We start from the raw sequence: 10,203 nt of genomic DNA, 5'->3' as shown, positions 1-10,203 counted from the left end.
AGCTACAGTAATTAAAACAGTATGGTACCAGCCTAAAAATAGACAAATAGACCAATAACAAAACGGCTCAGAAATAAAGCCCAGCATATATAGTTCACTAATATTTGACAAGAACACCCAATGGGGAAAGAATAACCTCTTCAACAAATGGTGCAGGTAGAACAGAATAACTACATGCAGAAAACTTGGAAAACCTGGACCCCTTTCTTATACCACTCAAACAAATTAACTCAAAATAGATAAATATAAGACCTGATAGCATGAAATTCCTAGAAGAAAACATGGGGAAGAAGCTCCTTGACACTGGTCTGGGCAATGATTTTTTTGGATATGACACCAAAAGCATAAGCAACAAAAGCAAAAATCAACAAATGGGACTATGTAAAAAGCTTCTACACAGCAAAGCAAACAATAAAAAAGAAAATGAAAAGGCACACTGTGGAATGAGAGAAAATATCTGTAAACCATGTATCTGATAAGGGCTAACATCCAAAATATAGAAAGAACTCCTATAACTCAATAGCTAACAACAACAACAAAAAATCTAATTTTAAAATAGGCAGGGGAATTAATAAACATTTTTCCCAAGGAAGACATCTAAAAGGCCAATGGTATATGAAACCATGTTCAACTTATCATCAGGGAAATGCAAATCAAAACCACAATGAGAGGTTATCTCACACCTGTTAGAACGGCTATTATCAAGAAGATAACAGATGACTGCTGGCGAGATATGGAGAAAAGGGAACCTGCACTCACTACTGGTGGGAATGTAAATTGGTGCAGCCACTATGGAAAACAATATTGAGTTTCCTCAAAAAATTAAAAATAGAACTACTACCTGATCCAGCAACCCTGGGTATATACCCAAAGGCAATGAAACAGGATATTGAAGAGATAATATGCACTCCCATGTTTATTGAAGCATTATTCACAACAATCAAGATATGGAAACAGCCTAAGTGTCTGACAGTAGATAAATGCATAAAGAAAATGTGGTGTAAAAAATATAGAATGGAATGTTATTCAACCATGAGAAAGGACATCTTGCCATTTGCAACAACATGGATGAACCTTGAAGGCATTATGCCAAGTGAGGTAAGTCAGAGAGAGAAACACTAATACTGCATAGTATCATTTATATGTAGAATCAATCTAAAAGAGCTGAATTCATAAAAACAGACAGTAGACCAGTGGATACCAGGGGCTACAGGGTAGGGGAATTGGGGATATATTATTTAATGGCACCAACTTGCAACTAGTAGATAGATAAGTCCTGGAGAGTTAATGCATAGAATAGTGATTATAGATAACAATACTGTATCATAAAGTTCAAAGTTTCTAAGAGAGTAGATCTTAATTCTTCCCACCACAAAAAAGGAATGATAATTACGTGACAGAGGTATTAGCTAATGCTATGGTGGTAATCACATTGCAATATATAAATGTATCAAATCAATGCATCATATCTTAAATTCACACAACATGTCAACTATATCTCAAATTTTTAAAGCCACAATTTGAAAACCTAGCAAAAGGAATCATGATTGGGGTGCCTGGATAGTCAGTTAAACATCTGACTCTTGATTTTGGCTCAGGTCATGATCTCATGGGTCATGGGATTGGACCCCACATCAGGCTCCCCACTCAATGGGGAGTCTGCTTGAGGATTATCTCCCTTTGCCCACCCCACACACGGATGCTCTCTCTCTCTCAAAGAAATAAATAAAATCTTAAAAAAAGAAAAAAGAAAAAACTATGTTAAAAAAATAAAGAAAATAATCCCATTTATAATAGCATCAAAATCATAAAATATTTATAAATAAATTTATCCAAGAATGTGAATGATCTGTATACTGAAAACTATAATACACTGATAAAAGAAAGTGAAAAAAGATACAAATGGAAAGATATCATGTGTTCAGGGATCAGAAAAATTGATATTGTTAAAATGTCCATACTACCCAAACTACTACCAAGTGGTCTACAGACTTCAAGCAATCCCTACACCAAGATTCCAATGGCATTTTCCACTGAAATAGAAAAAATCTAAGCTTCATATGGAACCACAAAAGACCCCAAAGAGCTAAAACAATCTTGAGCAAGAGCAAAGCTGGAAGCATCTTACTTCTTCCTGATTTCAAATTATATTACAAAACTATAGTAGTCAAAACAGTATGGTACTGGTATAAAACCAGAAGTATGTGCCAATGCAACAGAAAAGAGAGCCCGGAAATAAATCCACACATATACAGCCAACTAATCTTAGTGCCAGGAATACACATTACCAAGTGAACTAACAATAATGCCAAGAATACACAATGGAGAAAGAACAGGCTCTTCAAAAAATGGTGCTGGGAAAACTGGATATCCACATGCACAAAAATGAAATTGGACCCTTATCTCACACCATACACCAAAATCAACTTAAAATGAATTAAAGGTTAAACATAAGACCTGAAACCAAAACACTCCTAGAAAAAAACAAACGGGGAAAAGCTTTATGGGACTGGTTTTGGCAATTATTTTTTGTATTTGACACCAAAAGCACAAGCAACAAAAGCAAAAATCAGCAAGTGGGACTACATTAAACTAACAAGTTTCTCCACAGCAAAGGAAACAATCAACAAAACAAAAAGGTAACCTACAGAATAGAAGAAAATATTTGCAAGCTATATATCCAATAAGGGGTTAATAACCAAAATATATAAGTAATTCATACAACTCAAATAGCAAAAAAACAACCCGATTAAAAATGGATAAAAGATGTGAAAAGGCATTTTTCCAAAGATGATATACAGATGGTCAACATACATAAGTAACCATACTCAACAGCACTAATCATCAGTGGAATGCAAATCAAAACCACAATGAGATATCATTATCACTTCTGTCAAGATAGATATAATCAAAAAGTCAAGAAATAACAAGTTTTGGTGAGGATGTTGAGAAAAGGGAACACTTGTGCACTGCTATTAGAAATGTAAATTGGTGGGCGCCTGGGTGGCTCAGTCTGTTAAGCGACTGCCTTTGGCTCAGGTCATGATCCCAGGGTCCTGGGATCAAGTCCCACATCGGGCTCCCTGCTCTGCGGGGAACCTGCTTCTCCCTCTCCCCTTCCCCCTGCTTGTGTTCCCTCTCTCGCTGTGTCTCTCTCTGTCAAATAAATAAATAAAATCTTTAAAAAAAAAAAAGAAATGTAAATTGGTGCAGTCACTACGGAAAACAGTATGCAGGTTTCTCAAAAAATTAAAAATAGAACTACCATCTGATCCAGCAATGCTACTATACGGTATATATCCAAAGGACATGAAATCACTATCTGAAAGAGATATTTGCACTTCCATGTTCACTGAAGCATTATTCATAGTCACCAAGATATAGAAATAATCTAAGTGTCCATCAACACATACATGATTTAAAAAGGTGGCATATACCTATTTAATGCAACATTATTCAGCCATGAGAAAGAAGGATATTATGCCATTTGTGACAACATGGATGAACCTGAAGGACATTATGCTAAATGAAATAAGCTAGACACAAAAAGACATATACTGCATGGTATCACTTCTTTGTGGAATCTTAAAATGTTAAATGTTAAACTCATAGTAATGTGATAACACAGAGTAGAACGGTGGCTACTGGGGGCTGAGGATGGGGAAAAGGGGAGATGCTGGTCAAAGGGAACAGACATTCACTCACAAGATGAATAAGTTCTGGAGACCTAACGTACAGCATGATGGCTATAGTTAATACTAATGTGCTATATACTTGAACTTGGCTAAGAGGATACATCTCATTTGTTCTCCTCACACACAAAAAAGGTAACTATATGAGGTGATGAATATGTTAAATTAGCTTGACTGTGGCAATCATTTCACAATGAATACATATATCAAAACATCACATTGTACATCTTAAATACATATAATTTTTATTTGTCAATTAAACCTCTGTAAAGCTGGAGAAAAATAGGACAATAAAAAAGCCATTCAGAATATATCACAGTACTTGACTCAGAAGTGAACAATACTGACACAGTCATAATGAGGTAAACACTGCATATTAATACACTGAGAATTGTGATATACCTATATTGAGAGGACGGGGGGGAAGAAAAGTATAGATATATAAGTAAAGGGTGCTAAGATCTCAACTTCCATAACAAGAAATGGATAATGTCTAAAACTGAAACAGTAAGAAATAACAATATAAACGTAATATTTAGAAATAGAGGGATTCACTAGAAGAAATACTAGGACAGAAAGGTAAAATGGGGGTTGCTGGTTGTCTCTGAGAAAAAGAACTGAGAGAGGAAGAAAGGGATAGAGTCTCCTGCATTTTTATTTATTAAATATGATTTTTAAGTTATTTTGACAAAAATACCTTTCATAAAATAAATTATAAACAAAGTAATTCTGTTCTTCCCTTATTTACCTATTAATGAGAATTCCCCACATTCCAACTGAAGAAACTGATTTCACCGAATGATATAGAAATGTATTAGGCTCGGCTTGAAGTAAAAAGAACAGTAAGTATGCAAAAGTATGTGCATACAGGTAATGTGTGCCTGGGCGCTAAGGTAGACATGCTTTTCATCACTTTCCCTGATTAAATTTTTCCTTAACTGACAAAGAGGTTGTTTAATGCTTCCAAATTTCATGAGGTCTGGGAACTTTGAAAGAAGGTTCTTCTGTTTGATGTCCCTCTTGTTTCTGTTGAGAACTTTTGGCTCAGCTGTGTGGCATTTCAGGAAATTTAACCACCCTGCTAGTGATCAAAACTGACCTGTTGGGAAATCAAGAAATGGACAAAGGAGGGGCTTGTTATAGCTCAAGAGAACAATGGAAAAGAAAATGAAACTCTACTTAGAATAAGCAAAGGTTACGAGAAAATAAAACTTATTCTGGAGGATCTGGCTGTGTTTATGAGCTGTGGTCTTGCTGGTGATTGCAGTGACTGGCTTGTTCTTGAGGAGTTGCATGAACCAAAAGCATGGAATTAGGGATTAAACGAGAGAATACAAATGCTATGCTGTACACAGAGTCTTTTTGTGAGCAAAGGGTTTCTGCTGTTTTAAATTTGGTATGATAAACTGAGACAAAATATGAATATCTGTTACAGTCAATCATTCATTTATTCAACAACCAGTTACTGTATTAGATCTTCTTCCACCAAGCACCGAGACTGAGGGTAAGAGGCTGGGGCAAGCAGTCGGATACCAAGAGAAACTGGCATATGCAGGTCCCTGGTTGTAACAGAGGAAACAACACAGGTGGTGAAAGAAATACAGCACATGTAGAAAATGATTTAAAAAAAGGCACAGATGCAAGCTGAAAGCAATAGCCATCCTTGTGAATTAGGGGAATTAGGCTTGCTGTGAGGAAGGAGATGCCACGGGAGCCTATCCTTGGAGAATGGGCAGCGCATGGGGGCTGGACCTCATAAAAAGGAGTCACATTGGGAGGGAATTACAGATATTTCTGACACTTATTAAGGGATTCATAATATTTACGGAGTTAATGGTCCAGCCTGGATCTGGGGGCTGGAATCAATTTTTCTGAGACACTCACTGCCATCCAGCAGAAAGCAGGAGGGTGTCCAGCAGGTCACTCTCTGACCGGAAACTGCTGACACCAGGCACCAGCAGGCCTGCTGACTCAGGGCAATAGAAGCAGCCAAAACCTCGTCACCCCTGGGCACATGAGTCTTTACTACAGCTGTTGGAACCTGGCCAGCCTTTGCAAATTGCCTTTCGTGTCACTTGCCAAGCATGAGTGTTCACTAGTTTTTCTTCCCCCTGGGCAGAGGAATAAATGATTGTGAGTCCCGTGGCTTTCTCTCCTGAGAGAATGGTAGTTGTTTCAAAATGTATAGTCTGGTAAGCTTTGTGCATGTCAGGCCCAAGTATAAACATCAGACCTAATGCTAGAAGTTATAAAAGTATAATTATGCTTGTGGGTTTGCCTATTTATTATCACAGCATTTAAAATCAGCTGGATGGATGAAACATTTATGTCAAGTTTAAAAAGCAGGGGAAACAATATCATACTTGTCAAAATACATACATATTAAGTAAGATGTTACAAATACATGTAGTAAGATGACATAAACCAGCACGATGATAATAAACACAAAGTTCAGTATAGTGGTTAACTCTGCAAGAGAGAAAGGGATCCACAGGGAGCTTCTGGTTGTGTTTGGTTGTATTATCTTATTTTGTAATCTGAGTGATAACTGTAAGGGCATTTCCTATACTTTTCTCTATACTTATTTGTGTGCCTGAAAAAATCTAATAGTATTATCACTTGGTCTCAAAAGTCTTTATTTTGCCTTTTTATGAGTTTTATTGAGGTATAATTTATATATAATAAAGTTTACCAGCTTTCAGTACACTCTTGTGTACTAAAGTATCAATGTGGTCTGACAAGGATATGGTCATGTAACCACCACTAAAATCATAACTTAGAACATTTCCGTCACCTCCCAAAATTAAAAATATAAAATCAGACAAGAGTCAAAGATTTATGGTTCTAGCCATGACAGAAATTGATATTCAACCAGCCCTCCCACTACAACAACTATAAACTGGATAAAATACACTCAGATCTGTACCTCTGAAACAAATAATGCAATATATGTTAAGAAAAAAAAAAGAAGAAGAAGAAGGTAGCGGGAGGGGAAGAATGAAGTGGGGGAAATTGGAGGGGTAGACGAACCATGAGAGACGATGGACTCTGAAAAACAAACTGGGGGTTCTAGAGGGGAGGGGGGTGGGAGGATGGGTTAGCCTGGTGGTGGGTATTGAGGAGGGCACATTCTGCACAGAGCACTGGGTGTTATGCACAAACAATGAATCATGGAACACTTCATCTAAAACTAATGATGTAATGTATGGGGATTAACATAAGAATAAAAAAAAAGAAAAGAAAAATTAAAAAAAATTAAATTAAATTTAAAAAACTGGATAAAATACATAAAATAACTGTTCTTAGATTTTACATAACAGGTAATATAGTACCATGATCCCTGGGAAAAGTGAAAAAAATGAGGTGAGCCTCATATTCCCTGACTTTCTATCTAGAGTCAATTTCTGAACTGTGGTGTAAGGAGGGGTTACCTAAATAGAGCACAGCAGTCTCCCTGATTTAACAAAATAGAAACCAGATATGTAGTTATCTGAAATTTGTGGGCAAAGTAACAAAGATAAAGGAGCAGTACCCAGGAGCTACTCCAGAAATGTACATAGAGACCCTCTTGAGTCTGGCCAAATATTAAACTGTGTATGTACAAGACAAGGCTCTAGGAGGCTGGGCAAAGAACAACTATCAGTTAGCTGTGAGCTAAATAACTACTGAATATCATAGAGGGTAGGAAATGTTCAATTTTAAGCCAGCCTAAGCAAAAACACCTTACAAAAATGATACCTTACTAGAGGCTTCAGAAAGACACATCTTAGAAGAAAAACTAATCTGGTCTAATCTAAATGTTTCTCTAGATCCATCCTAACAAATCCTAAAAACTTTAAGTATCAAAAGGCTAAGCTAATTGCCAAGTCAATAACTCTATGACAGAGCAAAATCCCAATCTAGGTGCTCAATAGGGTAACATTCATAATGCCAAGCATATAATAAAAAATTACTAGATATGTGAAAAAGCAGGAAAGTAAATTCATAACTGGGAGAAAAGCTATTCAATAGAAATACACCCACAAATGATAGAAATGATGTTATTATCAACAAGAATTTTAAAATAGACATTTTTCTGGGGCACCTGGCTGGTTCAGTCTGAACAGCATGTGACTCTTGATCTTGGGATTGTGACTTCAAGCCCCACCTTGAATGTAGGGATTACTTATTAATTAATTAATTAATTAACTAACTAACTAACTTTAAAAAAGATAGACATTTTTCCAAAGAAGACATACAGCTGGCCAACAGACACATGAAAAGATGCTGAACATAACTAACCATCATGGAAATGGAAATTAAAACCACTATGAGATAACACTTTACACCCGTCACAATGGCTAAAATCAAAAAGACAAGAAATAACAAGTGTTTGGCAAGGATGTGGAGAAAAAGGTATCCCCATGCACTGTTGGTGGAAATATAAATTGGTATGGCCACTGTGGAAAACACTATAGAGGTTCCTCAAAAAAATAAAAATACCCAAAGAAAATGAAAACACTAAATCAAACAGATACATGCACCCTTGTATTTACTGCAGCATTATTTACAACAGCCAAGATAAGGAAGCAACCTAAGTTTCCATTGATAGGTCAATGGATAAGGAAGTGGTACATACATACAATATTACACAGCCATAAAATGATGAGATCTTGCCATTTGCAACAACATGGATGGACCCAGAGGGTATTAAACTAGGTGAAATAAGTCAGACTGAGAAAGACAAATACCATATAATTTAACTTATATGTGGAATCTAAAAAACAAAACAAACAAAAAAGCAGAATCAAACTTATAAATATAGAGAAGAAACTGGTGGTTTGCCAGAGCGGAGAGGTAGGGAGGGATGGACAAAAGTAGTGAAGGGAATCAAGAGGTATAGGTTTCCAGTTACAGAATGAATAAGTCATGGGAATAAAAGGCACTTCATAGGGAATATAGTCAATGATACTGTAATAGTGTTGTATGGTGGGAAATGGTAGCTATACTTGTGGTGAGCATAGCATAATGTTTAGAGAAGTTGAATCACTATGTTGTACACCTGAAACTACTGTAACATTGAGTCAGCTATACTGAAAAAAAATTTTTTAAACAGTATTATAAACAAGTTTAACCACTTTGAGGAAAAAATGAACAGAATGAAGAAATAATTAGGAAATCTTGATAGAAAATTGGAAAGTGCAAAAAAAATCAAATATAAATCCTGGAATCCAAAAATAAAATATATTAATTGAAAATTTCACTGAATAGGTTTAACAGCAGACAGAGACACAGAAAGATGAGAGAATTTAAAGATATAATAGAAATGATCCAAACTGAAGCACACTGAGGAAAGAAGTCTAGGAAATTGTTAACAAAGTCTCAGTGATCAATTATTGGACAATATCAAGACATAATTATATGTGAAATTCAAGGACCAGAAGAAAAGGCAAGAACTTGAATAATGGTCATTTTTTTTTTGCAATATTTCCAAAATAAAAACTCACAGATCTAAGAAAGCCAAAGAACTCTAAGAAGGATAAAAATAAAGGAAAACACACTGAAGAACCATTATAATCAAATTTCTGGAAACCAGTGAAAAAAAGGAATCTTAAAAGCAGCCAGATGGGGGAAAATGCATTCAAAAGGGAATAATGATAAGAATTATGTCTGGCTTCTGAATGGAAAAAAAATGCAAGCCAGAGTACAATGTAACAACCATTTAAAGTGTTATAAAAAAATAATAATAAACCATGTTAAACTAGAATCTATATCAGGCAAAAATATCCTTTAAAAATGAAGAGGAAATACAGGCATTTCCAACAAACAAAGCTCAGAAAATTCATTGTCAATAGATTTTGCTTTTTATAGACATGCTCTATAAGACATTTTAAATAGCTCCTTCAGTCTGAAAGAAAAATGATGCCAGGTGGAAGCATGAATGAATAAATGAAGGAATAAAGAATAAAGAGTAGTAGAACAGGTAAATAGAAAGGTAAGCGTAAAAGACGGTTTTCCCTCATTTCTTAATTTATTTAAAAGATAACTGTTTCAAGAAACAAAATAACAATGTACTGCAGGATTTATGATGAATGTAGAAGTAAAATGTATGTAAACAACACCAAAAAGAATGGAAGGGAATGAAAATACATATTATAAGGTTCTTAAATTATATATGAATTCATATTATTTGAAGGTAAAGTATTAAAGTTAAAGATGAACACTGTAAATCCTAGAATAATGACTAACAATATAAAACAAAGAATATGTACAGCTAGTAGGTCAATAGTAAAGATAAATTTGGATACTGGAAAACACAAATAATACAAAAGTAGGTTGGGAAGGAAGAGGAGAAAAGCAAAGACCAAATTAAAAAAAAACAACAACACAGAAAACAAATAGCAAAATGGTAATTTAAAACCAGCCATTGAAAGTTACAGTAAATGTAAATTGATTAATATTTTAACTTAAAAACAGAAGTTATCAAATTAGATTTTTTTAAAAAAAGCAAAAACCAAGTGTATGCTGTTTA

This window comes from Mirounga leonina, unplaced genomic scaffold (assembly GCF_011800145.1).
Source record: "Mirounga leonina isolate KUSES-001 unplaced genomic scaffold, KU_Mleo_1.0 Mir_115, whole genome shotgun sequence".
Taxonomy (NCBI): domain Eukaryota; kingdom Metazoa; phylum Chordata; class Mammalia; order Carnivora; family Phocidae; genus Mirounga; species Mirounga leonina.
Note: the sequence above shows the minus strand (reverse complement) of the source record.